At 43.1% G+C, this 26,773-nt stretch overlaps 1 protein-coding gene across 5 annotated transcripts in view; it reads right to left on the bottom strand.

Annotated features, from left to right (window-relative positions):
- Positions 1 to 26,773, bottom strand: part of LOC106604462 (ecto-NOX disulfide-thiol exchanger 2) — a 312,275-nt gene that overhangs the window by 114,109 nt on the left and 171,393 nt on the right. The gene's annotated exons all lie outside the window — the stretch shown is intronic.

Below are 26,773 nucleotides of genomic sequence, written 5' to 3'. Positions count from 1 at the left end.
GACCAAACAGAAACAAGACAGACTGACAGGACATCTAGGACACGTCCACTTCCACAGAAAGAGTCTACTGCCGGTCAACAAGGACATATTGACCAATACTCAACTGTCAGTCAACACAGACAGTGAAATATTGTATGGAGGTTGACCTAGGGCAGATCCACCTTCTGTATAAGGCCTACACTCTGTCAGTCAACAAGGAGATTCTATAGAGCTACACGTGTACACTACACAGACTATATAGAGCTACACGTGTACACTACACAGACTATATAGAGCTACACGTGTACACTACACAGACTATATAGAGCTACACGTGTACACTACACAGACTATATAGAGCTACACGTGTACACTACACAGACTATATAGAGCTACACGTGTACACTACACAGACTATATAGAGCTACACTTGTACACTACACAGACTATATAGAGCTACACGTGTACACTACACAGACTATATAGAGCTACACTTGTACACTATAGTGTACACTCAGACACTCTACTAGCAGTCAACCAGACCAGATCCTCCTCTGCTGCCAATCAACATGGACCATGTGGCAGATTGTCATGCCCTCTAACTCAAAATAGGGACCATTAACATTTCTTAAAGGTTAGACTTTCCAATGGTTGACTTGTCCTCTGATGGAGAGCTGCAGTGCCAGTGGGGAGGACAGCCAGGTGTTGTTGTGATGACAGAGAGAGGGGATGAGGCTCAGTTGATGGGACTTTATCAAACTGATGACTGACTGACATGTCTGTGTAAGTCTCCATACCTCCCTGAGGATGACAGCTCCTCTTCTCTGGCTCTGTGAGCTGAGAGACAGACAGACAGACACTGAGTGGAGGAGAAGACCCTATAGTGCAGAGTAGAGCTACAAATGGCTGCTTTGACAGAGGACCCAAACACTGCTCTGCTCACTCCAAGTTCCCCCTAACGACATCTATCCAACCTGAACCATTAGGATGTAAAAACATTGACTTTGGATCAGTGATTAGGGACAAACTGAAAGATCTGGTCAATCAGATAACAGCAGGCTAATTTATTTAGTACGGTAACCTTTTTTCTGATTAACAACATCTTTCCCCAAATACATGATGGTGAATAGAGGACAGGTGTGCAGAACAGGAGCATGTTAAAAGGCTGTTAACAATACCAGTGTTGTGTGAATACAAACATCACCATGCTACAATACCCTGAGGCCTTCAGATATATATATATGAACTGACACATCAAAGGAAGAACGCTTGTTCTCACTACAGAGCTGTTACAAGTCAGTCTATTCAATGCAGAAAGATGCACAACAATCTGTGCAATACAAGACAATTGTAATCTATGATAAACAAGTTCCTTCCCAGCTGTAAACCTCTGAAAACAGTCCAGAAACGGAGCGAAGCAGAACATTTTTGTTTTGTTGCGTTTTGACATCTCTTTTTGTATGGGTATTTGGCCCAGCTGGGAAGCTTCAATAGCTGGAGAACACTGAATCCAGGAAATACCTATTTGAGGATCAACCATCCATCAATTATTGAATAAGAAGTATCCTCACTGTATAATGCTGAATAGTTTTGTTGATATATTTCAATGTTAAACAAATTACTTTCATCATTAACACTACAATTAAAATGGCTGTTTCCAGCGATGCAAAAACTGATGTTAAGGAAAATGAGAACAGGGTTGGGGGTCGAAATGCCCCAAAGGAGAGTGTTTTACCTATTCTTATCATGGAGAGAAAAATCCTAACAAAGGAGGAGGCCATAGCCAACCCCATTAAGGAGGAGGAGCTCTTCCACAGTCTCACACATGAAATTCATCCAAACCACTTGGTCAGCTCTGCGTATACATATCTTCTCAGTAAGGAAGCAAAGGCAAAGCTTCTGATCAGAGCAATAACAGTCAGAGGAAAACATGTTGTGTTCAAAGAGAATAATCCTTTCAGTTTGAAGTCGCACATGGCTGACCAGAACTCAATTCAAGTTACAATTAAAGAACTACCTGAATCAGCAGATAGTGTTGTGACTGAGTTTCTGGCTAAAACTGGATGTAAGGTGGTGGGGAGATCGATCAAATCAAACTTTTTAGTCACATGGGCCGAATACAACAAGTTTAGACTTTACCGTGAAATGCTTACTTACAGTAAGGGGAAAAAAGTATTTGATCCCCTGCTGATTTTGTACGTTTGCCCACTGACAAAGAAATGATCAGTCTATAATTTTAATGGTAGGTTAATTTGAACAGAGAACAGAATAACAAAAAAATTCTGAAAAGCGCATGTCAAAAATGTTATAAATTGATTTGCATTTTAATGAGGGAAATAAGTATTTGACCCCTCTGCAAAACATGACTTAGTACTTGGTGGCAAAACCCTTGTTGGCAATCAGAGGTCAGACGTTTCTTATAGTTGGCCACCAGGTTTGCACACATCTCAGGAGGGATTTTGTCCCACTCCTCTTTGCAGATCTTCTCCAGGTCATTAAGGTTTTGAGGCTGACGTTTGGCAACGCGAACGTTCAGCTCCCTCCACAGATTTTCTATGGGATTAAGGTCTGGAGACTGGCTAGGCCACTCCAGGACCTTAATGTGCTTCTTCTTGAGCCACTCCTTTGTTGCCTTGGCCGTGTGTTTTGGGTCATTGTCATGCTGGAATACCCATCCATGACCCATTTTCAATGCCCTGGCCGAGGGAAGGAGGTTCTCACCCCAGATTTGACGGTACATGGCCCCGTCCATCGTCCCTTTGATGCGGTGAAGTTGTCCTGTCCCCTTAGCAGAAAAACACCCCCAAAGCATGTTTCCACCTCCATGTTTGACGGTGGGGATGGTGTTCTTGGGGTCATAGGCAGCATTCCTTCTCCTCCAAACACAGCGAGTTGAGTTGATGCCAAAGAGCTCCATTTTGGTCTCATCTGACCACAACACTTTCACCAGTTGTCCTCTGAATCATTCAGATGTTCATTGGCAAACTTCAGACGGGCATGTATATGTGCTTTCTTGAGCAGGGGGACCTTGCGGGCGCTGCAGGATTTCAGTCCTTCACGGCGTAGTGTGTTACCAATTGTTTTCTTGGTGACTATGGTCCCAGCTGCCTTGAGATCATTGACAAGATCCTCCTGTGTAGTTCTGGGCTGATTCCTCACCGTTCTCATGATCATTGCAACTCCACGAGGTGAGAACTTGCATGGAGCCCCAGGCCGAGGGAGATTGACAGTTCTTTTGTGTTTCTTCTATTTGCGAATAATCGCACCAACTGTTGTCACCTTCTCACCAAGCTACTTGGCGATGGGTCTTGTAGCCCATTCCAGCCTTGTGTAGGACTATAATCTTGTCCCTGACATCTTTGGAGAGCTCTTTGGTCTTGGCCATGGTGGAGAGTTTGGAATCTGATTGATTGATTGCTTCTGTGGACAGGTGTCTTTTATACAGGTAACAAACTGAGATTAGGAGCACTCCTTTTAAGAGTGTGCTCCTAATCTCAGCTCGTTACCTGTATAAAAAGACACCTGGGAGCCAGAAATCTTTCTGATTGAGAGGGGGTCAAATACTTATTTCCCTCATTAAAATGCAAATCAATTTATAAAATTTTTGACATGTGTTTTTTTCTGGATTTTTTTGTTGTTGTTATTCTGTCTCTCACTGTTCAAATAAACCTACCATTAAAATTAGAGACTGATCATTTCTTTGTAAGTGGGCAAACACACAAAATCAGCAGGGGATCAAATACTTTTTTCCCCTCACTGTACAAGCCCTTAACCAACAGTGCAGTTCAAGAGTTAAGAAAATATTTACCAAGTAGACTAAAATAAAAAGTAATAATAAAAAAGTAACACAATAAGAATAACAATAACGAGGTTCTATACAGGGGGCACCGGTACCGAGTCAGTGTGCAGGGGTGTGTGGGCGATGAAGTTCATGATAAGATATAAGGGTCAACTTACAAACTGCTCCAGTGGGGATCCTTTTGTATATGTTGAAGCTGCACCCATCACACAATCTGTAAAGATGGGCCCTCACTGGATCAAAGTATTTTATGATGGACAAGGCCCTGCGCTTAGACAGGACTGGCTGACACAATCCCACGCTAGAGGGGGTCAGGAGATGGTAGAGTACAGTCCTACTACATTGGACAACATAAGGTGCATAGAGGAAACTTTTTCACACTATGTGCAGGACAACAATACTGTCCCCATCGGCAGGGCAGACTTATCACATATCTCAGCTGAAATGACAACGTGATACTGAGGTTGAAGATGATTACTCCTCGGCTCCCAAGGACAAAGACGGAGTGAATGAAACATTGGAGTTGGTACCTGGTGAGCCAGAGTCTGGTTCACAACAGTGACCTCTCATTCCAAGAATAAGAAAAATGCTAAAAATTAAGCTGGGATAGTGGCTACTGAGATCAGTGACAATCATAACCTAATAGAAAACTCTGAGGATGATAAGGGACCCCGAAGGCGGTGCAACTCTCTGCAGAATTCAGAAGGCAGCCAAACATCAATGCTGGCCTTCATTCAAACAATCCGGAATCAACAGACACCAAAGCTGTCCAGGGTACCAAGCTCCCCATCAGAGTCTGGAGTTAGGTCACCTGCAGAAAACACAGCTAATATGGAGGATGTAATTCTGGGAGAAGTGTAGAGAAGCCCCCTAATTAGCCATCCAGACCAAAAGCATTGATGAATGGTGGAACATGAATGATTGAAATAATCTATAGTTGAGTAGCCTATATTATCGGGTTCAGAGAAGGACATGTGTGTATGTGAGCATAACCTCTGTCGCTAGCATGGCTTTTCAAGAGAATGAGCAGTCTGCAGATAATACAATTTTAATGCCAACTCTTGACACATGTCCCCAAAAAACACCTTCGAGACAAACTCAGTTCCCTTAACTGAGGTATTTTTCAAACCGTTAATCAGGCTAAAATACTCTGGGACCCTCATTCCAAGCCTAGAGGAATATTGGGAGGTCATCAATATTTGTAGCATTATTTTTCAGAATGAACAGGTCGAACATTTATTTAATGACTAAGCTTGATTTTTTCTGTTTCCCTGAGACATGGCTGAAGAAATCTTCTCCTATTTCTGCCTTTAATGTCCCTGGATATTCCATATTCAGGAGGGACAGGGGAAAGGGCAGAGGGGGTGGATTGCTTATGTACATGAAAGATAACTTTAAATGCAAACGTATCATATGGAAACATGCCAATGACCTTGAATGTACAGACATGATCGAATAACTAAGTCCAGTAACTTACTAACTGGCATATCTGACCATAATGTTACATTGGTGGTTAGAAAGCTCACTAAAAAGAGATTTAACAACCATATTAATGTGCAACAGTACGATAAAAAAAAATCTGAAAAGTGACCAGAGTAACTATGATGCAGCTATAAGTAAAATTGACTGGTCTGATCTGTTAAGCAATGAAGACCCAGAGTCTGGATACAGAACATTTGTCAGCTAATGAGAAAGTGGATAACTCTTTTTACCAGGAAATTTCAACGCTAGCCAAGACGGAAAACTTCTCTAACATGGCTCAACAAGGATGAGAGAACGGGATCTTTCCTTGAAAAAAGCACTGAAGTCTGGTCAAGATGATGACAGACGTACATTTACAGCACTGAGAAATAAGGTGGTAAGGAAAATAAAAAAGCAAAAGCAGAGTTCTTACCGTGATCAATGAAGCAAAAGGAAATGGCAAAGTGATTTGGGAAAATCTCAACAAACAGGGAGAGGAGCTGAAAAATGGGATTCTAATTCAAGACTCCGATTTCATAGCTTACATTTTTTGGTAAACTGTCAGGGAACTGGCTCGACCAAGACCACAGTTCTTACTCCCATAGATAATAAACCAATATTCAGAATTCCTGAAATTGCAGTGGACGGTATTAGCAGCTTCTTCAGGAGCTCTAGAACAAAATATGAATTTGGTCTAGACACTGTATTGCTGAAGAGATAAATATTCTCTGATTGCTCCTATTCTACATCTAGTTAATCTGTCCATCAAATATGGGTTCCTCCCCAATGCTTGGAAGTCTGCTACAGTTAAACTCGTTTTAAAATCTGATGACCAAACACTGGTGGAAAATGACCGACCTATAAGCATTCTTCCAGTGCTATCAAAAGTAGCTGAAAGATGTGAGGCTGATCATCTGAGTGATCACCTCATTCAGGGCAACTCCATACATCAAATGCAATTTGGATTCAAAACTAACCATTCTACCAAAACAACCAAATGTTATTTTCTGGGGTGCATTAAATCTAAAACTGGACATAGGTGGTGAAGTCGGTGCAGTCTTGTTGGATCTTAAAAAGGCCTTTGATACAGTGAATCATAAGGTCCTCCTATCCAAACTATCCTCCCTTGAAGTGTCCACTGAAGTTATTAGATGGATGTATTCCTATCTGACAAACAGAAGTCAAAGGGTTTGTTTGGGGGGGGGACACTCAATCGGACTCTCTTTACTATAACATTGGGGTCCCACAAGGGTCAATATTAGGCCCGCTTCTGTTTACCATCTATATAAATGATCTCCCACTTGCTTGCCCACAAGTTAACACAAGTTAATGGTTAACACGGTCAAGTTTGGATTATCCAATTTTAGGTTTATAAGACCTTTCCTTCCTCTGAAGGCGCTAAACTATATAAGCTGCATGATCTTCTCTCATCTGAGATATTGCCTCACATGCTGATCACAAGCAGGAGCTACTATTCTGAAACCAATTGAATCCCTCTACAAACAATTAAGATTTTTCATAAATCAAACAGTTACCACCACTGTCATTTCATTTACAAACATAATTTATTTAGTCTGGATAGCTTTAAGCAGTATGTAGATGCAAGCCTCGTCTTTAAGATCCTGCAAGGTCTTGCCCCTCCACCCCCATGCCGACATATCATGCTCAAGGAAAGCATCTCCAGGATAACAAGGGCAGTAACTAGAGGGGATTGCGTTGTCCCTTCGACAGAGTAAAAATCAGTCAATCGGCCTTCTCTGTTAGAGTTACAATGCCTATGGACTTGAGAAGCTGCATTGATTATTGTATTTTTAAATTGAAATTGAAAACATGGCTCAAATCTATCCAAACCTGTACACGTGAGTTACCTGTGGTTCCTCATATGTAAGATGACAGTTGATGATAGTGTTGTTGTTTTAGTGAGTATTTGTATTGTGGCTGTGTAAAGGCTCTTACCTGCCCGGGGACTACATGTGCAAATGAGCTTTTGGCTAACCCCGGCACATTTACATGGATGTTGCATTATTGTAATATTGATGTTTATTATTGTGCATTGTCCCCTATAAATAAATGCAGTGATGTAAAACATCCTAATGTGACGTTATACCACAACTAATACCGTCATTGTTTGTCTAGAAGCCACTAGTGCATGACAGTATTGTATCAACTAGGTGCAGGAGCTCTTGTGAAATGTGAAGCGTTGCCACGTCCTGCTCCTCCACCCACACAAGGGAATGATATACTATATCGGAAGAGAAGTGAGGGAAAGAGAAAACAATCTATCGGAGGTTGCCAAGCAAATGATCACATTTTCCCAGTGAGATGGATGCCTGTCCTTATGTGTCAAAGAGATATGTAGAGATGAAAGAGCCGAAAGAGAGGGAAGAAGAGGGGGGAGGAAGAGGGGGATCCCTGCATTTAATCCATCAGGCTCCCCAAAACACTTGACAAAACCTGGCTCTGTGGAGTCATTTTCTGTTTGTCTGAGTGGGTGTCGCCAAGGTCCTGAAGATGAATGTTTTTGGAGAGCAGAGGAGACTTTTGTCCTTTAAAGGAGTTTCAGCAACAACACCTATAAGAATACCCTTGACTTGATCATTAGTTTCCTGTATCAGAGAATGGCTCAGGTACAGAGTCTATGCCCAGTTCATCAAAACTCCATGATAATATACGCCAATTGGCAGTCACCTTTATCCAAAGCCACTTACAGTCATGCATGCATAGATTTTCTTATGGATAGCCCCAGTGGGAATCCAACCCACAATCCTGGTGGTACAAGCACCGTGCCTCTACAATACCAACAGAGGTGCACAATGACCTCAGATGTAAAGATTCATCCTCAAACTAGAGAAAATGTAATTTGTTGGATGTTGTTGATGTAGTAGAAACAACAGAAATTAACAGTGATCTAGATACCATCTGTGATACAGTGTAACTTAATGACAAACCTGACAAAATGTCCTAATAACTGGGAATCAATAAACAGGATGGAGGATCGTCTTTAGAGATATGACCAAGTGGGGCTGACATCAGCAGCAGAACTACAGAAAGAGAGAAGGAGAGAATGAACATGGAATCAGAGTGGATTGCCAGACAACCCTTATAAAAGGCTTGTATTGTGTCAGATAGATCAATAGAGCATAGAGGAGGTGGTTACAGCCAAGGAAGATGGACAGAGATCCTCTGATCTGACCATCAAATTCAGCAGAGAGAGCTTCAGCAGAGAGAGCTTCAGCAGAGAGAGCTTCAGCAGAGAGAGCTTCAGCAGAGAGAGAGATGCATAGATGGAGAGAAGGAAGAGAGTAGCTCAGGGAAAGGTGTGAACTGTGGCTTTCACACATTTATCATTGCGAGCAGGAACCTGAGCAAAACCTTGTTCCCCTATTGTGGTCTATGGGAAACCTCAGAACATTGGTTATATACTAAAGTTAACTTAGGAGTAAGAGAAAGTAGTAGAAATTGCTGCACAATGTCACACACACACACTCCAGCCAACACACACACGCCAGGCAACCCAATCACCTTTTTCTCATCTGTAAAACTTCAAAGGTTTTTTGCCTCCCTCTGAAATCAATTATAAAACACAATTCTCTGCGCTCTCTCGCTCTCACCACAGTGGATCAATATCTCCTTTATACTGAGTTTAATGAAACTGCTGGGAGCCTCACCTGACTTAGATGGCTTTTAGTCCTTGTACATAATGAATGAGCAAGCAACTGAATCGTAAAACCAGAGGTCCACCATCCCTCCCCCTTCCATTCAATCATTCTTGAGCCCCACCCAATCAAGTGGGGGGCACACTGCTCTCACACTTCACCCAGGAATGTGAGTAAGGGAATGTGTTCTTCTAGAAAGAGGAGAAAAGGTAGAAAGAGGGGAAGAAATGACAGATAGCAGGATGGTGAAGGGGTGGAAGAGTGCTGCAGATCATTACAAGTCCCGCTGTGACAGCCACAGAGAGGCAGCTGCTGTGGGTCAGTGGAAACGACTGGAGGTGGAAAATGAGACAGGCAGAAAGAGACAGGCAGAAAGAGGGGGAGAGAACTTACGACAGACCATGTATACACCCTGCACACCCTTATTGACAAACAAATAAAACAAAAAGCAAAGTATTTTCATGCTTTGTTGATTTCAAAAAAGCTTGACTCAATTTGGCATGAGGGTCTGCTATACAAATTGATGATAATCAGTGTTGGAGGAAAAACATATGACATAACATCAATACACACAAACAACAAGTGTGCAGTTAGAATTGGCAATAAGCACAGATTTATTCCTCAGGGCCGTGGGGTGAGACAGGGATGCCGCTTGAACCCCACCCTCTTCAACATTTATATCAATGAATTGGCGAGGGCACTAGAACAATTTCCAGCACCCGGCCTCACCCTACTGGACTCGGAAATGAAATGTCTACTGTTTGCTAATGATCTGGTGCTTCTGTCCCCAACCAAGGAGGGCCTACAACAGCACCTAGATCTTCTGCACAGATTCTGTCAGATCTGGGCCCTGACAGTAAATCTCAGTAAGACAAAAATAATGGTGTTCCAAAAAAGGTCCAGTTGCCAGGACCACAAATTCCATCTAGACACTGTTGCCCTAAAAACACAAATGATTATACCTACCTCGGCCTAAACATCAGCGCAACAGGTAACTTCCACAAGGCTGTGAACTATCTAAGATACAAGGCAAGAAGGGCCTTCTATGCCATCAAAAGGAACATAAAACTCAACATCCCAATTAGGATCTGGCTAAAAATACTTCAATTACTTATAGAACCCATTGCCCATTATGGTTGTGACCTCTACTCACCAACCAAGAATTCACTAAATGGGACAAACGATCAATTAAGAGACTGCTTGCTGAATTCTGCAAAAATATACGTAGTGTTAATGCGAAATCCAAACAATGAATGCAGAGCAGAATTAAGACAATACAGCTAGTTATCAAAATCCAGACAAGAGCTGTTCAATTTTATAACCTCCTAAAAGGAAGCGATGCCTACACATTCCACCACAAAGCCCTCACCTACAGAGAGATGAACCTAGACAAGAGTCCCCTCAACCAGCTGGTTCTGGGGCTCTGTTCACTAACAAACAGATCCTACAAAGCCCCAGGTCAGCAACACAGTTAGACCCAACCAAATTATGAGAACGCAAAAAGTGAACTATTTGACACATCGGAAAGAATCAATCAATGCTATCTGGCCCTAAACAGAGAGTACACAGTGGCAGAATACCTGACCACTGTAACAGACTCAGTGAGCATAGCCTACCCTAGCCATTGAGAGAGGTCACTATAGGCAGACCTGGCTCTCAAGAGAAGACAGGATTTTAGCAAAATGTATAAACTCCCATATCTGTTAGGTGAAATACCATAATGTGAAGTCATAGCAGAAAGATGTGGCTCATTGCCATTAGAAAAGGGCAATCCGTGGAGCACAAACATCATTGTAAATACTACCAATACTTACGTTTATTCATCTTACCCCACCATTCGTACTACAACTATTTGCATATTGCTAAAACACTGTACATAGCTGATAATATGATGCTTGAAATGTCTATCTTTTTGAAACCTTACAACGCTTCCAGTAAGTTCTAGTAGTTTGTTATTGAATTTGTTTCTTCTCAGTTTTGTTTATTTCACTTGCTTTGGCAATGTAAACATATTTCCCATGCCAATAAAGCCCTTTGAATTGAGAGAGAGCGCACGAGACAGGAGCGAGAACCACAGGAAGAGTATCTTTTGATGTGTGTGCTGCTGTGAGCGTGGTGCTGAGTTAAAAAGGGGGATTCCTGCATCACCTCTCAATGAGATGACAGATGTGGAGAGAGAGAAAGGAGGGCAGAAAGAGACAGAGAGATGTTGAATGAGACTAAGAGCTGAGTAAGGTCTTCAATACTCACACACGTCTTCATCCGCAAACCTACAGACCATATCTCCCCTGGCTGAGAAGCAGAAGACAGGGAATTCTAGAGGTGCTTTACACTGTTTCAACTTTGAATATGTAATTTAGGGAGCTTCAAAAAGAGCTCATACCTAGACAGCACATCCTCCTCTGTCTGCCTCTCGAGTCAGTGGAGAAACAGACCGACTAGATTTCAACATAGCTACTTGTTGTCCTCCAGTACCTGTGTGAGACCTCCAAATGTCAACTCCAATTAGAGCTGATATCATAGTGGAGGTGACAGTGGGGCCAGCGCTGGCCCTCAGAAAGCTCTGGGCTTTGATTCAAACGAGGACACAGAGAGCCCAGGGTCTTTCCTGTTGTACTGAGACTGCAACCACAGTTTGGTCCACTTAGGCACAAAGTTAGAGATGTGAGATGCATAATTCAACAGGCCAGCCGGGAGGCCTATCAGAGAGAGTGTTATTCCCAGATGGCTTATCAGAGAGACTGTTATTCCTCTATTTGGATCCCGTCTCAGACAGAGGTGTAAATCGTACAGTGTGCCGCTCTCTTAATGAAGAACATTGGGATAAAATACCGTGACAACCCTTGGATTGTAAATATTGAACTGTGTGTGTGTGTGGGGGGGGGGGGGGGGGGCTCTGGAGTGCCAGAGCCGAGGGGGTCTGGAATGGGATATTATGTTAAGATGAAAGCCCAATCACAGAAGAACGTGGCTAAACATTGCAAACCTTTCCTTACACTCTGCTATAGAGTTTCTAGAGGACTTCTCTCCTTTTCTCTCTATTCCTTTACTCTTTTTAAACCAAAAACAGCTGGGTTTGAGTGGTCTAATTGATACCAGTGTATCTGGTAGTGAACTGGGACTGGGAGTGTGTGTTTAATGTTGAATGGAACATAATGTACAGTACAAATATCCCAAGTGGGATTCAGATCCTCCCACAAGCCTCTTGGTACTGTGGACTACAGCCAAGCAGAGAGTGAGTCAGTCAAGACCTGAAAATGGTTGTCTAGCAATGATCAACAACCAATTTGACAGACCTTGAAGAATTTTGAATAGAATAATGGGCAAATATTGCACAATCCAGGTGTGGATGTTTCTAGATACTTTAGAGTATATTAGATACCCAGAAAGACTGACAGCTGTAACGGTTGACAAAGGTCCTTCTACAAATTGACTCAAGGGTGTGAATACTTATGTAAATGTGATATTTCTGTATTTCCTTTCCAATACATTTGCAAACATTTCTAAAAATATGTTTTCACTTTGTCATTATGGGGTATTGTGTGTAGATGGGTGAGAGGGGAAAAAAAACTATTGAATCCATTTTGAATTCAGGCTGTAACAAAATGTGGAATAATGGGTATGAATACTTTCTGAAGGCACTGTACATCATTCAAATATCCATTTAAATTGTGGCCGATATTGAGAGATAGAGGTGCACACTCCAGCACTGTTTTAAGCTGTAATGCATAAGAGAGGGTTATGCGGGCTTGGACTCCAGCCGGGAACGGAACGTTTTCAATTAGCAATCAATCATTGTAATGCCTCAAACAAGACCTTCTTCAAATTCTAGGCAATTAAAGTACAGGTCTTTTTTCTTAAAGCTATAAGAACGAGCTGACTCAAGTAAGAAACATGGCTTTTAACCTGTGACAGATATGATCCTCTACACAGAGGCATATGAAATAATAAACAGCTTCACTTATAAAATGATTCCATACCAAGTGGTGCAGAATGTACACACTGAATATGTTTTTAATCATATCAGAAAGAATGTGTCTCGCTACAACACTGCAGGGAGAGACAGCGTTCACTCAGAGTTGATAGCATTGACTTTCTCTCTGTGGGGCCATATTCCCCAGGCTGATAGACGGAGGGAGAAACTCATCACAGAGCTAATTGTTCATCTTTACTCCAGTGTGTTGTGTCTGGATGGCTGAAAACACAGGCAGCTGTCTCCTCCGTTCTAGTAGAAAATACACTGTGATACGAGACCCCTGAATAGTCCCCCCCCCCCCCTCAGATAAGTGACAACACACAGCAGCTAACATTAGTGATAGCCTCAGATTTAGAAAGACAGAAGTACTGAAACTACCGCCAGCTTAAGAAAGGCCAGAAGCCATTTTGTTTTGGGCTCCTCAGATACCATATGTATGTATTCAGGATGAAGAGAAGTGCTGCATGCAGCCCTGAGTCCTGGCAGTCCAGACAGGAAGGCTGGATGGCGCAGAGAATAAGAAGAAAGCACTGATGGGTAGGGATGACCACGGTTATTTGAATATCTGAATGGAAGTTAGTATTCTAATATCTTGAGGAAAATCATATGCCTATTTTAATGAAAAGGCATTGATCTGTGACATTGCTACACACAAGAATAAACCATGACATTTGAAATTATTAAAAAAGAAAAAAATCTTTTGAATGTAGTTTTTATGACGTGTGCATTTCATATATACAGCCATGGTGTGTGCCCCAAAAAGACATGCCGTACAGCCTACACAGGTTTTATGCATGTAGCTTGCTGGCACTAGTCACAGGCTCCATGACTAGCAACATGAAGTGGGAGATCTCTAATCAATGCAAAAAAATTGAATTAAAATTACGGCAATAAGTTAGCTAAATGAGAAACAGGTAGGCTGCTGTTTAATCTGAATGGAGTTGTTGTAGACAAGTGTGGGGAGCAAAATAGCCTTAACTAGCTAGCTTCTTTACATCGATGTGATGCAGTAAAGACAGGAACTGCCAAATGGGATGACAGACAAACTTGTAAATGCCATAGATGATCTAACTAGCGCGATCCAGTAGCTACTTCCTCCATCTCCCTCCCGTGTCACACACCACCGGCACAGCCCCTGCGCAGCAAACACGTGTCCAAGTTTATACAAAGTTATTTGAATAGTGAACTTATATACTGATAGGACTTGGACAGAAGATGGAAGGAGAGAGACAGAAGGACGAAGAGGGGGAAAGGTGCCCCGGTACCCTGCCCTGTTAATGAATCCATCACGGGTGGAGGAGAAGCAAGGCTTGGGTCGGTGAGTTTCACATCAAAGGGATTGCCCATCTGATCAAAATGTTGCTCAAATGTTTTTTTTATTTTTATTTTTATTTATTTTTAAATATGGGGCAGCGTTCGGCTGGAGTTTTCAATATGAACGGGCCCCTGAGAGCATTGATCAGGCTGGCTTCGTCTTCCTCTGTAAACTCTACTGTACAGTACTGAATGTCTGGGTCCCAAATGGCACCCTATTCCCTATATAGTGCACTAACTTTGACTAGAGCCCTATGGGCTTTAATAAAAAATAGAGTGCACTATAAAGGAAATAGGGTGCCATTTGATGCAGTGTCCTTTAAGAATGCCGACCACATCAATATGCAGTGGATCATTGAACTGGATTTACAACGTGTCTTAAATGTAAGTTCCACACAGAGTATCTCAATTACGACCCATGAAAGACATTGGTTTATGTAGTCACACACCATGATTCCACAAGAAAATAGGAACACGGAAACTCTCATGCTCAGTTACACAAAGCTACCCTAAAACACACACACACACACACACACACACACACACACACACACACACACACACACACACACACACACACACACACACACACACACACACACACACACACACACACACACACACACACACACACACAGATGTAAATGTACTGCCGCACACATGAACGCACGCACACAATCTGCAGCATGGTCTCCAGTCTAGCACAGCTTCCCCAGCTGCAGTATGACAGTTACCTGGACTCAGTGGTGGAAAAAGTACCCAATTGTCATCCTTGAGTAAAAGTAAAGATACCTTAATAGAAAATGACTGAAGCAAGGTGTTCTGACTGACGAGCTCCCTGATGTATACTGCAGGAAAACCACAGCTTGTTATGCAGAACTCAAATACACTGAAGACGACAACGAACAGTCAATGTCACTCAGCTCTACCCACACTCCAACACGGCAGGTTAATCAACCTTGATCAAGTAGTACAATCAACTAACCAGCAATGTTCAATGTAAGCTGTGCGTGTGCGTGCAGAAGAAATATGTCTGTGCAGAGAATCACGAGTTTGAACTTCACTCACCTTCCTAGTTTTTCCCTTTAGTTAACACTAACAACGTTTCCCTCTACTGTGGAAATTGTGATCGAATCAATGCAATATCTGCCACTTTCAATGCAACATATCAAAACAAAACATACTATGCAAGAGATTGGAGTAGGATTTATTGCATTGACAGGCACGACTCAGACCCATACTCTACTCAGGTCCATACTCTACACAGACCGGTGCGCCATAACCAATCAGCACTGCAGGATCCCTATTATGCAAATAGACCATTGCCATATATGGATCTGTGCCATTCACTTTGAACTGGACTATGTTTACAGCATGAGTGGACGCAAGCAGATGTGCTTTATGAGATCAAAGCGAGAGCTGCATGTAGCCAGGTGTGTACATTTGTTCATATTCTTTGGTAATTATTGAGTTATTTGCTCAGTTATTGCTAATGTCTAGTCAACAGTAAGGGAGTGGTTGCTTCCTACAAGAGCACCACGTGTGCATTTCTAGCCATCTTTGAAAAGCAAGTCAGGTAAAGAGCTTTTTTTTTTACATCTTAAAAGGGCAGTGTTGTATTTTGGGGAAGTGTTGTATTTTGAGACGGCCTTGAATAAGCCAAGTAGCCAATAGGCAAAATATAATTTGTCTGATTCTCTGTAATAATGGTATGAGAATAGTGCATTTTATTTTGTAAAGTGGTTTATTGCATGAAACAACATTTTCAGTCACCTCCTCTGAAGAACAAGTGAATAAACAGGTTAATGTCAATCCCTAAATGTTTTTTTTTCCAAAAGTCTCATGGAATGTAGGTGTATATTGAACACCACACATTGGCTGCTACTGTAGGCTGAATGATATAACAATGGCCAAGTAGGCTACTGTTCTAACTGTAACTTAAAGCTGGCACAGCATCAGTGTTCACAGTAAAAGTGCACCAGAAGTTGCACAGAATTATCGCAACGTTCAAGTTTGCGCTCAGCAGACCTGAAATTTGCTCAGTGCTGAAAACATTTGAGGAAACATTGCTAACTAGTCAGCCAAACAACTGAGCAAATAAATTCAAGGCAAATAATTGAGTTTGATAAAGATAGTGGCACAATATTATGCAGTACACTGTTGTGTGTGTGTGTGTGTGTGTGTGTGTGTGTGTGTGTGTGTGTGAGATAGAGACTAGGCAACAGGATAGATAAAATCAGTAGCAGCAGCAGCACGTAATGAGTCAAGAGAGATGTGAAAAAGGGTCAATGCAGGTAGTTAAATAGTTAAGCAATAGCTACCTGGACAAACTATTTATCAGTCTTAAGGCTTGGGGGGAGACGCTGTTCAGAGTGTATTGGTCCCAAACTCGGTCCATCTGTGCGGATTTCCGTGCGGTAGAAAACGCTCTCGACCTGCTTCACTACAGTCCCGCTGGACGTGAATGTGGGGGCGTGCTGTAGTCCAGCAACTTTGTCTTGCTGACGTTGAGTGAGAGGTTGTTGTCCTGGCACCACACTACCAGATCTCTGACGACCTCCCTGTAGGCCGTTTCATCATCCTCGGTGATCAGGCCTACCACCGTTGTGTTGTCGGCAAACTTAATGATGGTTTTGGGAGTCCTGCGTGGCCACGCAGTCTTGGGTGAACAGGGAGTACAGAAGGAGACTAAGCACGCACCCCTGAGGGGCCCCTGTGTTGAGGATCTGTGTGTCGGATGTGTTGTTGCCTACCCTCACCACCTGGGTTGGCCCTTCTTTAAGTCCAGGATCCAGTTGCAGAGGGAGGTGTCTAATCCCAGGGTCCTTAGCCTAGTGATGAGCTTGGGGGGGGGGGGCACTGGTGTTGAACACTGAGCTGTAGTCAATGAACAGCATTCTCACATAGCTGTTCCTTTTGTCCAGATGGGAAAGGGCAGTGTGGAATGCAATAGAGATTGCTTCATCTGTGGATCTGTTGGGGTGGTATATGAATTGGAGTGGGTCCAGGTTGTCTGAGATGATGGTGTTGATGTGAGACATGACCAGCCTTTCAAAGCATTTCATGACTACAGACGTGAGTACTACGGGGATATAGTCATTTAGACAGTTTACTTTGGCGTTCTTGGGCACAGGGATTATGGTGGTCTGCTTGAAACATGAAGGTATTACAGACTGGACCCAGGAAAGGCTGAAAATATCAGTGAAGACACTTGCCAGATGGTCAGCGCATGTTCTGAGTACGCGTCCTGAATGTTAACCTGTTTAAAGGTCTTGCTCACATCTGCTACGGAGAGCATGATCACACAGTCATACGGAACAGCTGGTGCTCTCATGCAGTGTTGCTAGCCTGAAATTAAGCAAAGACGATACTTAGCTCGTCTAATAGGCTTGCTTCTGGTTGGGGTAAGTATGTACGGTCACTGTGGGTACGACGTCGCCAATGCCCTTATTAGTTAAGGCGGTGAATGATGTGGGAAACTCCTCAATGCCATTGGATGAATCCCGGAACATATTCCAGTCTGTGCTAGCAAAACAGTCCTGTAGCGTAGCATCCGCATCATCTGACCAGTTCTGTATGGACTGCATCACTGGTACTTCCAGTTTGAGTTTTTGCTTGTAAGCAGGAATCAGGAGGATAGAGTTATGGTCAGATTTGCTAAATGGAGGGCGAGGGAGAGCTTTGTATGTGTATGTGTGTGTGTGTGTGTGTGTGTGTGTGTGTGTGTGTGTGTGTGTGTGTGTGTGTGTGTGTGTGTGTGTGTGTGTGTACACCATGTAGGCTGCTAAACACCACCATGTCATATCTCCAGTCATCATAATCCTGACTGTTACTCGATGCCCTCACTGTCACAGAGACTATAATATCCAGCTGTAGGTCTGAGAAAAGTGCATAGGGCCTGGTTTAGGTAAGCCAAGACGACATTCTCTAGTATCTCGACACAGCAATACATCTCCATGTACCTCAGACATAGCTCAGTTCTGACAGGGTAAATAGCCATTCACCTGATTTATGGCCTTAAACAGCACTTCCCCTGCCAACATTGGTATAAAGAGAGTGACCCAGGTGAACTCAAAGCCATAACTCTGAAGTTCATGCAAATGCCTCTGACATCAGTGTATGATATACGTGGAGGTCTGAGTAACGCATAGGATCTTACGTTAAGGCTGTGGTATAGTGGTCGTTACGTCAACAGAACCAGAGTAGATGATAGAAGGAAGAGACCCAGAAAAGGGCATCCGTCAGAGGGAGGCCAGTGGAGAGAGACAGGGCCTGGGTCACACACTCCATCGGCGCCAGTAGCAATGACAAACCGACCTCAGCAGATCCACTAGGCTGTGTGAAAAGCTCCTGGCAACAGATACTGTATTTTTTCAGGGCGTTCACCATAAAAACACTCCAAACCTAACAAGCACATCGAAAAATCACGCCTTTACAAACCCAGCAGACAGGCTGTTCTCGAAGAGATTGTATGGAGAGAGCTGCTGATCTTTAGAGAACATAGTAGATTATTAAGAGAGAAACTGTGCTCTTTTAGAGAAAGTAGAAGACCCAATCAAAGAAAACAGCAGGTCTTTTAGAGAAAGTAGAAGCTCAAAGCAGACGGCTGATCCCAGAGCAGGCCTGGGTTTGGTCCTAAACGGTCTGACAGCCATCTGTCTGGGATGACTCACAGACAGCCAGTTAGGCTACACTTTTATTCCCAAACTAAAATACACCCTCACACACACAGTACAGATGTGAACAGTCCTTCTGGCTCTAAATGTCTCCTCTTCATCTTCTCCCAGTTTGCATTCTGCCAGGCTGTCCAATGACGAGCTGAGCTCAGCCACCCAAGGTGCCACATTAGTAGCTCATTACAGCAAAGCAGCCAGGGAGAGACACTGAACACGTGTGTAGAGCACTAACATACAGGAATGAAGACACAGCTGTGAACCTTTGCTCTCTGCTACCCTTCACACCCACAAGTCTGTGAGCTGCCACTCTTCGTTGTCTGTCTCAATACCAGGAGAACAGTCCTCTGGTGTATCATTCTACTGCCCTTACCATCCACACCCTGGGAATCAATATCATTTTATTCAGCACAGCTCTGCTAGCACTCGCTAAAGGTTAATGAAGGTGGGATTGGTTTGGAGAAGGCTAACCATTCTCTCTGCTTTTTGCAGTGTCAGTGACTTTCTTTTCACACATTTACATTTTAAGGATTTTATTAATTGCACAAATATGACAGTGAATAAAATATTCCTATCACATTACTATCAACATGCTGTTTAAAAGGCCTGAGATAGACATGGGTTTGGAGTAGTATATGTTTTTGCTTCACCTCAATATTGTTATATATTTTTTTATGTACCCTTTCTTTCCCCATTTTCATGATGTTCAATTGGTAGTTACAGTCTTGTCCCATCGCTGCAACTCCCGTACGGACTCAGGAGAGTCGAAGGTCATGCGTCCTCTGAAACACGACCCTGCCAAGCAGCACTGCTTCTTGACACACCGCTCGCTTAACCCGGAAGCCAGCCACACCAATGTGTCAGCGTGCATGCGCCCGGCCCGCCACAGGAGTTACTAGAGCGCGACGGGACAAAGACATCCCGGCTGGCCAAACCCTCCCCTAACGACGCTGGGCCAATTGTGCGCCGCCTCATGGGTCTCCCAGTCGCGGACGGCTGATGGAACCCAGGTCTGTTGTGACGCATGAAGAACTGCGACGCAGTGCCTTAGACCGCTGCTCCACTCAGGAGGCCCTCAATTCAATATTGGTGTCAGGGCAACAGCCGTGTTAAAGTACGGTAGGCCAGTGTTCCCCAACTGGCGGCCCGTCTGTTCCAAATTAAAATCTTTTGTCTTGCCCATTCACCCTCTGAATGGCACACATACACAGTCCATGTCTCAAGGCTTAAAAATCCTTCTTTAACCCGTCTCCTCCCCTTCATCTACACTGGTGGATGTGGATTTAAGAGGTGACATCAATAAGGGATCATAGCTTTAACCTGGTCAGTCTATGTAATGGAACGGTGGTTCCTAAAGTGATCGTAAACAAACGTAAGTCAGGTTTGAAATTATTAGGTTTTAGTCAAATATTATATCTGTTTGGGCTAACAAATGATTTGTCGTTATGTTCCGGCCCCCTGAACAGCCACTGTAAAAAATGATCTAGTTCAAGATGCCTGCTGTAGGTGGTTGTAACTCATTCAACACAACCTGAGGGTTTCAGCATCAATCTACAATGTAACACAGAAACAACACATCTCCAACAGTTGGATTTATCCCAGGTCAAAAGGTACTCCCCACAACAGGAAGCCTGAGAGTAACGGTCTAGCAGCGAAATGATGTCACATCCCTAAAAATACAGTAGGTGTCCTACAATTCACCTGAAAGAATGAAAGCGCATGAATTGGCGGGAGACAGCTGAGTGGATTGTGGAGAGCTGAGCGCATGCATTCTGGAGATAGCCTATAGGTGTGTCCATCTTCACTACACACACGCCATTTCTCTCCTGTTCTATTGGTTTTAATATCAACTTTCTTTCATTGTCCCGAAGCCAAATACACAATCCTAGTCAGCCCATTGTAGTTGTTGCATCTTTAGATTCCCCCTTTTCTAAGATTTTCATCTCAGTTAGAAACGTGTGTTATTTCACAGTTGTGACGTCTTCATTATTATTCTACAACGTAGAAAATAGTAAAAATAAAGAAAAACTCTTGAATGAGTAGGTGTGTCCAAACCTTTGACTGGTACTGTATGTGTTAGCAAAATTTCTCAAATGGCTGGTAAATCAAAATCTTCCCGGTCACGTTGTCCGGCACCACATTTCTTTAACGGAAACCCTGACACACACACACTACATATGCTCTCACACATTCATGTTGACGCTACACACACATTTTCTGTCAGAGTGACTTGCAGGAGCAATTAGGGTTAAGTGCCTTGCTCAAGGGCATCGGCATATGTCACCTAGTCAGTTTGGGGATTTGAACCAGCAACCGAAACGCTCTTAACTAAGAGGCTACCTGCTGCTAGGTTACATACGCTGCTGCTGCACTGTTTATCATCTATCCTAATTACCTAGTCACTTTACCCCTACCTACAAGTACCTCTACTTCATACCCCTGCACATTGACTCAGTACCGGTACTCCTTGTATATAGTCTTATTTTATTGTGTTACTATTTCATTATTTATTTTTCTTGATTTTTAACTCTGTATTGGTGGGAAAAGGGTCTTAAGTAAGCATTTCATGGTGAAATCTACACCGGCGCATGTTACAACATGCTATACAGTATTTTTGTAAAAAAATTTATTTCACCTTTATTTAACCAGGTAGGCCAGTTGAGAACAAGTTCTCATTTACAACTGCGACCTGGCCATCACCCACAGCTATACAGTACAAGTAGGCCTATATCATCTTGGCCATACCTCACAGCTATACAGTACAAGTAGGCCTATATCATCTTGGCCATACCTCACAGCTATATAGTACAAGTAGGCCTATATCATCTTGGCCATCACCCACAGCTATACAGTACAAGTAGGCCTATACCATCTTGGCCATACCTCACAGCTATATAGTACAAGTAGGCCTATATCATCTTGACCATCACCCACAGCTATACAGTACAAGTAGGCCTATACCATCTTGGCCATACCTCACAGCTATACAGTACAAGTAGGCCTATACCATCTTGGCCATACCTCACAGCTATATAGTACAAGTAGGCCTATATCATCTTGGCCATACCTCACAGCTATACAGTACAAGTAGGCCTATACCATCTTGGCCATACCTCACAGCTATACAGTACAAGTAGGCCTATATCTTGACCATCACCCACAGCTATACAGTACAAGTAGGCCTATATCATCTTGACCATCACCCACAGCTATACAGTACAAGTAGGCCTATATCATCTTGGCCATACCTCACAGCTATACAGTACAAGTAGGCCTATATCATCTTGGCCATACCTCATAGCTATACAGTACAAGTAGGCCTATATCATCTTGGCCATACCTCATAGCTATACAGTACAAGTAGGCCTATATCATCTTGGCCATACCTCATAGCTATACAGTACAAGTAGGCCTATATCATCTTGACCATCACCCACAGCTATACAGTACAAGTAGGCCTATACCATCTTGGCCATACCTCACAGCTATACAGTACAAGTAGGCCTATACCATCTTGGCCATACCTCACAGCTATATAGTACAAGTAGGCCTATATCATCTTGGCCATACCTCATAGCTATATAGTACAAGTAGGCCTATATCATCTTGGCCATACCTCATAGCTATATAGTACAAGTAGGCCTATATCTTGACCATCACCCACAGCTATACAGTACAAGTAGGCCTATATCATCTTGGCCATCACCCACAGCTATACAGTACAAGTAGGCCTATACCATCTTGGCCATACCTCACAGCTATATAGTACAAGTAGGCCTATATCATCTTGGCCATACCTCACAGCTATACAGTACAAGTAGGCCTATACCATCTTGGCCATACCTCACAGCTATACAGTACAAGTAGGCCTATATCTTGACCATCACCCACAGCTATACAGTACAAGTAGGCCTATATCATCTTGACCATCACCCACAGCTATATAGTACAAGTAGGCCTATATCATCTTGGCCATACCTCACAGCTATACAGTACAAGTAGGCCTATACCATCTTGGCCATACCTCACAGCTATACAGTACAAGTAGGCCTATATCTTGACCATCACCCACAGCTATACAGTACAAGTAGGCCTATATCATCTTGACCATCACCCACAGCTATACAGTACAAGTAGGCCTATATCATCTTGGCCATACCTCACAGCTATACAGTACAAGTAGGCCTATATCATCTTGGCCATACCTCATAGCTATACAGTACAAGTAGGCCTATATCATCTTGGCCATACCTCATAGCTATACAGTACAAGTAGGCCTATATCATCTTGGCCATACCTCATAGCTATACAGTACAAGTAGGCCTATACCATCTTGGCCATACCTCACAGCTATACAGTACAAGTAGGCCTATATCTTGACCATCACCCACAGCTATACAGTACAAGTAGGCCTATACCATCTTGGTCTTTGGTTGGTTATATAAAGACAGCATCAAGAAAAGCCATGTAGCATGGCACGCTGTGGCTCAGCTTATGTGATGTTTAAAAGCCAGATTTCCTTACCATGGACGAATGCATCCTCAACTTTACAAGGCAAAGCTATATACACATTTTAGCGAGTTTGCTAATGAAAGCAGGCTAATGTGCTGAAATATTCACTGACTCCATTCCACCAGGCCCAAGGCAAAGACATAATGACTCCATTCTACCAGGCCCAAGGCATAATGACTCCATTCTACCAGGCCCAAGGCAAAGACATAATGACTCCATTCTACCAGGCCCAAGACATAATGACTACATTCTACCAGGCCCAAGACGTAATGACTCCATTCTACCAGGCCCAAGGCAAAGACGTAATGACTCCATTCTACCAGGCCCAAGACGTAATGACTCCATTCTACCAGGCCCAAGACATAATGACTCCATTCTACCAGGCCCAAGACATAATGACTCCATTCTACCAGGCCCAAGACGTAATGACTCCATTCTACCAGGCCCAAGACATAATGACTCCATTCTACCAGGCCCAAGACATAATGACTCCATTCTACCAGGCCCAAGACATAATGACTCCATTCTACCAGGCCCAAGACGTAATGACTCCATTCTACCAGGCCCAAGACATAATGACTCCATTCTACCAGGCCCAAGACGTAATGACTCCATTCTACCAGGCCCAAGACGTAATGACTCCATTCTACCAGGCCCAAGACATAATGACTCCATTCTACCAGGCCCAAGACGTAATGACTCCATTCTACCAGGCCCAAGACGCAATGACTCCATTCTACCAGGCCCAAGACGTAATGACTCCATTCTACCAGGCCCAAGACGTAATGACTCCATTCTACCAGGCCCAAGGCAAAGACATAATGACTCCATTCTACCAGGCCCAAGGCAAAGACATAATGACTCCATTCTACCAGGCCCAAGACGTAATGACTCCATTCTACCAGGCCCAAGGCAAAGACATAATGACTCCATTCTACCAGGCCCAAGACGTAATGACTCCATTCTACCAGGCCCAAGACGTAATGACTCCATTCTACCAGGCCCAAGACGTAATGACTATTCTACCAGGCCCAAGGCAAAGACATAATGACTATTCCACCAGGCCCAAGGCAAAGACATAATGACTATTCCACCAGGCCCAAGACATAATGACTCCATTCTACCAGGCCCAAGGCAAAGACATAATGACTATTCCACCAGGCCCAAGACATAATGACTCCATTCTACCAGGCCCAAGGCAAAGACATAATGACTATTCCACCAGGCCCAAGGCAAAGACATAATGAATTAACTCTGCATTTCCTTTCATACCGTCCTAAATAGGACACCATAAGCCAACATTGTGTTGGGTATTCTCTAACAAAATGTTGAGTTGGCAGGATTCCCTTTGCACTTTTTAACTTTCCAGGTTTTCCCAGGGTTGACTTATTAATACAATGTCATCATAAAAACTACAAATATTTAGTTATTGCATGAATTACAAGGTGTTGAGCGGGCATGAATACAGTTTTTCCCAGCTGTTGGGCTATTAATACAGTGTCAAAGCCATTAAAACTAAAAAGACAGTTGCAGTGTCTGTTAAGTCAAAAGGACACCCATTACTAATGTAAACGACCACTTCTGCTGCTGTTTGAGACACTTAGAAGTTTAGTGGTTTAAACTTTACTACATGGAATAAACATCCTTTAAACATCACTGTTTGCGTCTTGGGAACAGTGATGCTGAGTGCGTGTTTCTGCGTCTAACGAGATTAATATATCCATTAGAATTCCTTAACGAGGGCAAATCCACATGGCTGCTAATTAGTCCGTGCTCCATCTTCTCAGAGAGCTGGAGGACTGGACTGGTTCTTGTGATGCTAGAGAACATTAAAGCCACTAAATGTACCCAGCTCCAGATGCAGCAGATTGTCCCCATTTAACAGGTTTTCCATTAGGGAGCAGATTAATGTAACACAGCAATAATAGATATAATGGCAGTGTTCTGAAAGGCTGAGGGACCCCGGCGCTGTCCTTAACGGTAAGTCATCATTATCTAATGTTCTGTTGCTAAGCAGGTGCACATAGACAGAGCCACTCTTGAGGGTTTGTGAGGTGTGACTCACGTCTAAACCAGCGCACAGCATGAGGCTTTAACGTGATAAGGATGTTGTTAAAAACACCATACTTTGATTAGTCACTATCTTTTATCCATCTCTAAGACACTGTAAAACAATGAGTGCTCTCTCCCCTCCAAAGGGAAATAGTGGATTAGATTTGTGTGCAGTGTCTTTGATCTAAAGTTCTCTGACTAGCTTTCATCTGAGCAGTGACATTACACACTCTCTTAAACAAACATGTTCTCACAAACCCAGTCAGACTGACATGTCATATACTAAGAAACGTTCTATTTACGTGAACACAATTCCGGATATTCAGACACGGCCATTCACACAGGTTTTCACAATGACGAGCACTTACATGTGTGCCAATATTTTATTGTGTGTCTCTCTGTGCGTATATCTACAGGACAAGACTGACACTCTATCCAAGGTTTATTGGTCAGTCACCCTTTCAATAGGCTACATTGATCCAAGAGAGCTTTTCGAGGTCTGTTAGATGACTCGGAGTGAAATTGAGAAAACTGTCCCATAAATGACCATAAGATCTCATCCCCCGTTCATGGTTTCTTTCTCCGTCTTCGTAAGTAAAAAACTTCTAGGGTCAAGTTAACCTGTCAGTGAATTATACCATGAACGCCTGAACATGTATTGACATACAACACACTAGAGAGAATGTGCTGAGGCAAGACAGCATTGAAGTGTGTTGATTCTCCTCAGGTTATCTGTCGCTCTAGTCAATTTCAGTGCAACTGTTCAGAGACTAACATTGTTCTGCACAAACACCATGTTTATTAAATACACATGGAACGTGTCCTTATGTACCTCCAATCTAAACCTACTCAAGGTCTTCATGTCTAGCTCTGGGTTGGTAACGAAGCAGAATAATTCATAATAATATTAATTAGTGAGAATTGAAACTCAAGAGAAAGGGTCATTTATTGAAAATTGTGCACAAAGACGAATGGAAAAGAGAGGTTTATTAACACTGACAATTAATCCTGACCAATTAAGGTCACCAAGACAGCAGAAAACACACAGCAACACCTGTCTTAAGGACCTTCTCATTCTATTTGTCATTATGCAATTAATTAGGCACAGCCACTGATTAAAACTAGGCCTCATTTAGTAATGAAAAAGTCATGGACACACACATGAATGCGGGGGCACACGCACGCATACACACTTCCTCTCAGCACATTACTCTCCGTGCAACAGATCACTCCGTGAGAGATGCCTGAAGGCATTTCTGAGCATTGATTGGCAGGTGCTGTAGGCATGGTAACAGCCAGGCTAAGGTGTGAGAGCTGCAATCCCAGCAGACCACAACCCTGCAGCTTTAGA

The sequence above is a fragment of the Salmo salar genome, chromosome 05 (genome assembly GCF_965601325.2).
Source record: "Salmo salar chromosome 05, fSalSal1, whole genome shotgun sequence".
Lineage (NCBI taxonomy): Eukaryota > Metazoa > Chordata > Actinopteri > Salmoniformes > Salmonidae > Salmo > Salmo salar.
This window is presented reverse-complemented; position numbering and strand designations above follow the sequence as displayed.